The sequence below is a fragment of the Artibeus jamaicensis genome, unplaced genomic scaffold (genome assembly GCF_021234435.1).
Source record: "Artibeus jamaicensis isolate MK-2021 breed Jamaican fruit bat unplaced genomic scaffold, CSHL_Jam_final contig_687, whole genome shotgun sequence".
NCBI lineage: Eukaryota > Metazoa > Chordata > Mammalia > Chiroptera > Phyllostomidae > Artibeus > Artibeus jamaicensis.
Window position 1 is genome coordinate 2044906 of NW_026521925.1, and position 7550 is coordinate 2052455.

The 7550-nt window shown below is 35.8% G+C and overlaps 1 non-coding gene across 1 annotated transcript; it reads left to right on the forward strand.

Annotated features, from left to right (window-relative positions):
* The first annotated feature begins 3129 nt into the window (after positions 1–3129).
* Positions 3130–3236, forward strand: LOC119048574 (U6 spliceosomal RNA). Its single transcript, XR_005082368.1, has one exon. It is a non-coding gene; the product is annotated as a U6 spliceosomal RNA (small nuclear RNA).
* Positions 3237–7550: the final 4314 nt, after the last annotated feature.

The following is a 7550-nucleotide window of genomic DNA, read 5'->3' on the forward strand; positions in this document are numbered from 1 at the left end:
TGAGGTATAATTAACATATAACATTATCGTAGTTTCAAGTTCACAACACAATGGTTCCATATTGCATGTTTTGTGTATTGACCATCACACTAAGTTCAGTTAACAGCCGTGATCATATGTAGTTACAAAATTCTTTTTTTGTGATGAGAAATTTTTACTTCCTTAAGAACTTTCATGTATACAATATAGTATTATTAACTATAGTCATCATGCTCTATCTTATATTCCCAGGACTTAATTATTTTTTAATTGGATATTTGTAACTTTTGATCTGCTATACTTGTTTTGTCCACCCTCCATCTCCCTGACTATGGCAATCACCTCTCTGTCCTCTGAATCTATGAGCTTCCCATTTTTATTTTTTAGATTTCACATGTAAGTCAGATCACACAGTATTTGCCCTTATCTGACCTATTTCACTTCACATATTGTCCTCAAGGTCTATCTATGTTGTCACAAATGGTAATATTTTATTTTCATTTATAGCTGAATAATATTACATTATCTTTATATATACCATATGGATATTCTTTATCCATTCATTCATCAGCAGAAACCTAGTATTTTTCTCCATTCCTTGACTATTGTAAATAATGCTGCATTAAACATGGGGTGAATATATCTTTTCAAGTTAGTGTTTCCATTTTTTTTATAAATACCCAGAATAAAATTGTTGGGTCATATTATAGTTCTATTTTTAACTTTTTTGAGAAATCTCTAGACTGCTTTCCATAGTGGCTACACCAATATGAATTATCATCAACAGTGTACAAGGGTTCCTTTTTCTCCATATTCTTAGTGTTTGTTTTCTTTTTAAAAATAGCCAATTTAACAGGTGTGTGATATTTCATGCGGTTTTGATTTGCAATTCTCTGATGATTAGTGAGGTTGAGCATCTTTTCATGTACATGTTGGCCACTTGTAGGTTTTCTTTGGAAAAATTTCTATTCAGATGCTCTGCCCAGTTTTTACTCAGATTTTTTTTTTTTTGGTATTGAGTTGTGCGACTCTTTGAAATATATTTTAGATATCATACCTCTTATTAAATATGTGATTTTCAAATACTTTCTCTCATTCAGTAGGTTGTCTTTTCATTTGATTGATGGTTTTCTTTGCTGTGCAGGAGGGGAAGCTGTTTTTGATAAAGAGGACATCTATAAGAAAGTGTCTTATTCTGTTTATGGCAATATTTGCTTGACATTTAATGATATATTTATTATTTGACACATAAAGGACTAGCACAAATATTTGTTTTTGGATTATATATTTCATTACTATAATGTGGTTTTAATGTAATTTTAATACCTTTTGGTAATATAATATGGAAGTTGTTTGTTTTTATTACTGCTCTCTCATTCATTCTTTCTGAGATGCTTCACTATAGTAGTATGTAATAATTTTTTATCCTAATTTAATGTATGTTATTTACATATTATTACAGATACACTCACTTTTACTTTCATCCTCTCATTCTCTATTTTGTATTTCTATGAGTGGTCCTGTTTTCTGTATTTGTGAAGTAGCCTACATTTTCTTTTCTTCTCCTGGTAATCAGAAAGACTCACAATCTCTTTTTTATTTTCTGTGAAGCAACATTTAGGACTAAAGGACTACAGTGTGTGGGAGGCACTGCAGAGCCTCCTGCTCAGAGGCTGATGCTTCACAGGGTACTCAGAGAGGAAGGAGAAAGAGGCTACTAGGTGACCTTGTATGGAGGCTGAAGGGACACACCACTTCACTGTCCAGTCATGAAGTTTCAGCCAATGCAGACAAATCTGATTTGTCTGCTTAATCAGGAATGGTGGCTCCATTTGATTCTCGCTGAAATGTCCACAGCACAAGAGCTTCATAACAGAGGTTGCAGTGGCTGATGCTACCTTGGCAAGGGATGTTTTGGACCATGAGAGTTGTACTTAGAGAGCTGCCCTGAATCAGCACTCTAGCCTTGGATACTGAGACCACAACACTGGGCCATGAACTCCAGATGTTAAGAACCATTCCTGTACTTTCATGCGTCCTCATGTCCCAGTCCCTGCCTAGCATGGTAATCGAATAGTTTAATACATGCAGAAGAGTCCAGAGAGGACTGGAAAATGGACACTGCTCTAATCATCTACATTGTTAAGTACAGACCATGGAGTTTGCAAAAGCAAAGAGAGAAAGACAGACTGAACAGCACTGCACTCACATCACTGGACACACAGCCCATGGAATGTGTCCTTGTTATGTGGAGAGAGGCTTGGGAGCAAGGATATAGGGGTCATGCCTGGGAGGGTGAAGAGTGTGGGAACTTCATGCTGCACATTAGGTGTGAGCTGAGACACCAAGGTAGAATGGAACTTGGGACATTCAAAGGAGTGAGCCTGGGGCAGGGAGTGGGAGTGGGAAAATGAGAATAATTTATCTCAGAGGGCCTTGACTACTCTTTTCCACCCTTTGAAGTACACTGATGAGTATCCTGCTTGAAGGCAGGACCCACTTAGGCAGAAGGAAAACATTAGAATAAATTAAGGCAGTGGAAATGGGTAAAAAGAAGGGGGTGGTTTAAGAAATTTAAATGTGACATACATAAAAGGACATGAAAACTGAAATATAGCTTGAGGGTAGAAATGATCATGAAATATGAGTGATGAGAATGCTGTTTAGGTCAGGGGGAAGCCCAAGGGGTGAGCAGGACAGGAGAATGGCCAGGGAAGAGTCTGGACACATGGGAGTGTCCTGCTGGAACTAGAAACTGTGGAGGTTATTACCCAGGAGGAGTAGGGTAGAAGCTGCAGGCTCTGTGGCATGTCCTGCCATTGGGTGGGAGTCTCCTTTCATGAATTCTTCTAAAGACATGATATGAGAACAGGCCAAGAGTTCAAGAGCTTCTTGGGACCTACTCTCTGGGGAACTGAACTCCAGTGGCTGCCAAAGGGTAGAGGTGCCAGAGGCTACTTCTGGAAGACACTGCTGAGAAAAAACAAATGAAAATGAGTGAAAAAAGAAAGAGTGAAAGAAATAAGATGAAGATAAAAAGGGTGTCATGAGAGTAGCTGATGGAGGAGCCAGAAATCACACCCTAGAAGTTAGATTCATGTCTCTCAGCTCTGCTGTTTATAAATGGAAAAATGAATGAGAAGAATGTGAGTGCTCACTTTAGCAGCACATATACTAAAATTGGAATGATACAGAGAAGGTTAGTGTGGCCCTTATGCAAGGATGACACACAAATTTGTGAAGAATTCCAATTTTTTGTTTATTTGTATTATTATTACTTTCTCATTATTTTTATTTCTTTTATTTTATTAGTATTTTTAATTTATCTTATTTATGTTTAGTTTTCTTCATTTTATTTCTCTGTTTAATTGCATTATTTAACTAGTTTTCCTTATTCTCACTTTCATATTGTATTTAATTTTTCTTCTTTCACTTCACTCTTGTTCCCTAACACACTACTCTTGATTGTGTATTTTCTATTCTGGTTTTCCAAAACATATATTTCTTGTCATATTATTGTTTTTCCCCAGTATTATTGTAAATAATTGTTGTTCCATACAATTGTACATACTACACAGCACCCCTCCATGATCTTACCCACTTCACTTTATTTCTGAGCTTTATTATTGTTGTGATTAACTCTATTATGTCACACACTACACCTACTTTCTATCTTTTATTCTCACTATATTTGATCATATAATCTTCTGTAAATGCTCTGTTTACTGGATTTAGCTAACAATATGTGTCCCCTCTAACAAGAGTATAATCTATCTTTCACCTTTTATAGAGAGTGGCTAGTGGGGTTAATGCTATATTTACACAAAGAATCTCCTATCTCTTCTCTACTTGTTGCTACTTTGAATCCCATAAAATACTATCTCTTTGTCTCTTTCCATTTTGCCTACCCCTTGCCATTGATCACATACAAGAATAGGTGGGAGCTGAGAACATCAGTATACCTGCTGGAGGAGACAAACTACCAACAAAGAAACCACCAAAAGGTAAAAAACCAAGTACAACAAAAAAGCCCACACAAACAGAAGAAAGGGCAAACCTACAGTATCCAGACAAGGAGATCAAAGAGATCACGCCACTGAATCCCATATAAATACAACCATAAGTTCACCATACAAAGACAGCTAGCAAAGTGAAACATCAGGAAGTGCAGACAAAAACAAAAAAGGTCACCTAAAATGGGGAGACAAAAAAAGCCTGTAATCAAAAAAAGGGAAGACTCCCTACTAAAATTGTTGAATGAAGTGAAGGTAAGCAAACTCTCAGATATGGAATTCAAGAGAATGGTTATAAATATGGTCAAGAAACTCACAGACAACTACAAAGAACTGAGTGAGAACTACAAAAGCATGCAACAGAAAATAGACACTATAACCAAAAACAAGGAAGAGATGAACAGTAAAATCACAGAAATAAAAAGCACACTAGAAGGAATTACAAACAGGCTGGGTGAAGCAGAGGACCAAATTAGTGAGCTGGAAGACAAAGTGGAAAAAAAAAACACCCAGGTAGAGTAGCTGCATGAAAAAAGATTTTTAAAAATGAACACACTTAAAGGAACTACAAGATAACATGAAAAGCAATGACACCGGAATCATAGGAATACCAGAATAAGTAAAGGAAAAAGAAATAGAAACCTTGTTTAAAAAAGTGACAGAAAACTTTCCAAACCTGGAAAGGGGAAAAAAAAAACATGCAAGTTCAGGAAGCTCAGAAGGACCCAATGAAGACAAACCTTAAAAGGCCTACGTCAAGACACATCATAATTAAAATAGTAAGTTTAAAACAAAGAATCTTAAAAGCAGCAAGAAAGAAACAAGAAGTAATATACAAAGTGGCTCCGAAAAGGCTAGCAGCTAATTTATCAATAGAAAGACTCTAATCCAGGAAAGAATGGCAGGAGATATACCAAGTTAAAAAAAAAAAGCAAAGGCTTGCAACCAACATAACTCTACCCAGTAGTCTCTCGATTAAAATGGAAGGCCAAATAAGAATTTTCCCAGACAAAGAAGGCTGAAAGAATACATCTCCACTAAACCAGCCCTACAAGTTTTACTAAAGGGACTACTATAAGAAGATAAAGGAAAGGAGTGAAAGAGAAAGGAACACCAGTACAAAAGTGGGGGGAGGGAGAACAAATGCCTATCAATAATAACCTTAAAAGTAAATGGATTAAATGCTCTAATCAAGAGACATGGAGTAGCTGATGGATAAGAATTCATGACCTACACATATGCTGCCTAAAAGAGATCCGACTCAGAACAAAAGACCTCCACAGACTAAGAGTGCAGGGTTGGAAAAAAAATATCCCAAACGTATGGACAGGAAAGAAAATGAGGGTTAGTAACATTCGTGTCATATCAAATAGACTTGAAAATAAAAGCCATAAAAATGTGACCCAGAAGGACACTTCATAATACTCAAGGGAAGAATCAATCAAGAAGACATAAACATTATAAATATATATGCACCCAAATAGGAACACCCAAATATATAAAGAAAATCTTGGAGGATGTTAAGAAAGATATTGAAAGAAATACTATTATAGTAGGGGGTTTTAAAATCCCACTGTCAAAAATGGGTAGATCTTCTAAACAAAATATCCATAAAGATATTGTAGCATTGAACAATGTCCTAGACCTAATGGAATTAACTGATATATAGAGAGAGTCTTCCATCCCAAAGAAGCAAAATACACATTCTTTTCAAATGCACATGGAACGTCTTCAAAGATAGACCACATGATAGGACACAAAAGAAGCCTCAACAAATTTAAGAAAATTGAAATAATATAAAGCATTTTCTCTGACCACAAGGAAACCAGAAACCAACCTCAGTGAGAAAACTTGAAAACACTCTAACTCATAGAGATAGAATACCATTCTATTAAACAATGAATGTGTGAAGAATGAGATCAAGGACAAAATAAAAAAGTTTTTGGAAACAAATGAAAATAAACTCAGAACAATCCAAAACTTATGGGACACAGGTGCAGACAGTACTGAGAGGGAACTTCATAGTGATATAGGCCTACCTAAAAAGGATAGAAACATTTCAAACAAACAGCCTAACCCTACATCTACAAGAACTTGAGGAACAACAACAGAGACAGCCCAGAACAAGTAGAAGGAAGGAAATAAGATCAGAACAGAATTGAATGACAGAGACTAAAAGCACAATTCTAAAAATAAATAAATCCAGGATCTGGTTCTTTGAAAAGATAAAATTGACAAGCCTTTAAGCAAATTCATCAAGAAAAAAAAGAGAGAGCACCCAAACACAAACAATTCCAAATGAAAGAAGATATTACAGCCGATACCACAGAAATACAAAAGATTGTAGGAAATTACTAAGAACAACTATATGCCAAGAAATCAGAAAACCTAGGTGAAATGGACAAATTTCTATAAAACATAATCTCCAAAAATTGTATGAAGGAGAAGCAGAAAGCCTGAAAAGACCAATGACAGCTGATAAAATTAAAGTAGTAATCAAAAAACTCCCAACAAAGCCCTGGCTGGTGTAGCTCAGTGGATTGAGTATGGGCCTGTGAACCAAAAGAGCACAGTTTGATTCCCAGTCAGGGCACATGCCTGGGTTGCAGGCCAGTTTCCAGCAGGGGACACATGAGAGGCAACCATATATTGATATTTCTCTTCCTCTCTCCTTCCCTTCCCTTCCCTTCCCTTCTAAAGATAAATAAATAAAGTATAAAAAATTTAAAAAAATGCACTGGCAAGTATTAAAAATAATAAAAAAAACCAACACACAAATGTCCTGGACTGGATGGTTTCACAGGAGAATTTTACAAAGCATTTGAGAAAGAGCTAACCCCTATTCTCCACAGACTATTCAAACAATCCAAGAATATGGAAGACTCCCAAACTCTTTTCATGAAGCCAGCATCATCCTAATCCCCAAAACAAATAAATATACAACAAAGAAAGAAAACTTCAGGCCAATATTGAAGAACATAGATGCTACAATCCCCCACAAAATATTGGCAAATCATTGCCAGCAATACATTAAAAAGGTTATACATCATGATCAAGTGGAAGTCATCCAGGGTTGCAAGGATGAAACAATATCCACCAATCAAAAACTGTCATACATCATATAAAATAAAAGATAAAAATCACATGATCATATCAATAGATGCAGAAAAAGAATTTGATAATGTACAGTATCTGTTTATGATGAAAACATTCAGCAAAGTGAGAAAAGAGGGAGGATTCCTCAACCTAATAAAGTCAACATATGCAATACCTACAGCCAACAACATACTCAATGGGAAAAAACTAAAAACTTTCCCACTAATATCAGGAAAAGTACAAGGTTGCCCACTTTAACCACTTCTATTCAACATAGTATTGGATGTCCTAGCCACAGCAATCAGAAAAGAAAAATAAATAAAATGCATCCAAATTGGAAAGGAGGAAACAAATATGTCATTGTTTGCAGATGACATAATAGTGTACATAAAAAATTCTATAGACTCCACCAAAAAACTGCCAGACCTAATAAATGAATTTGACAAAACAGAAGGATGCAAA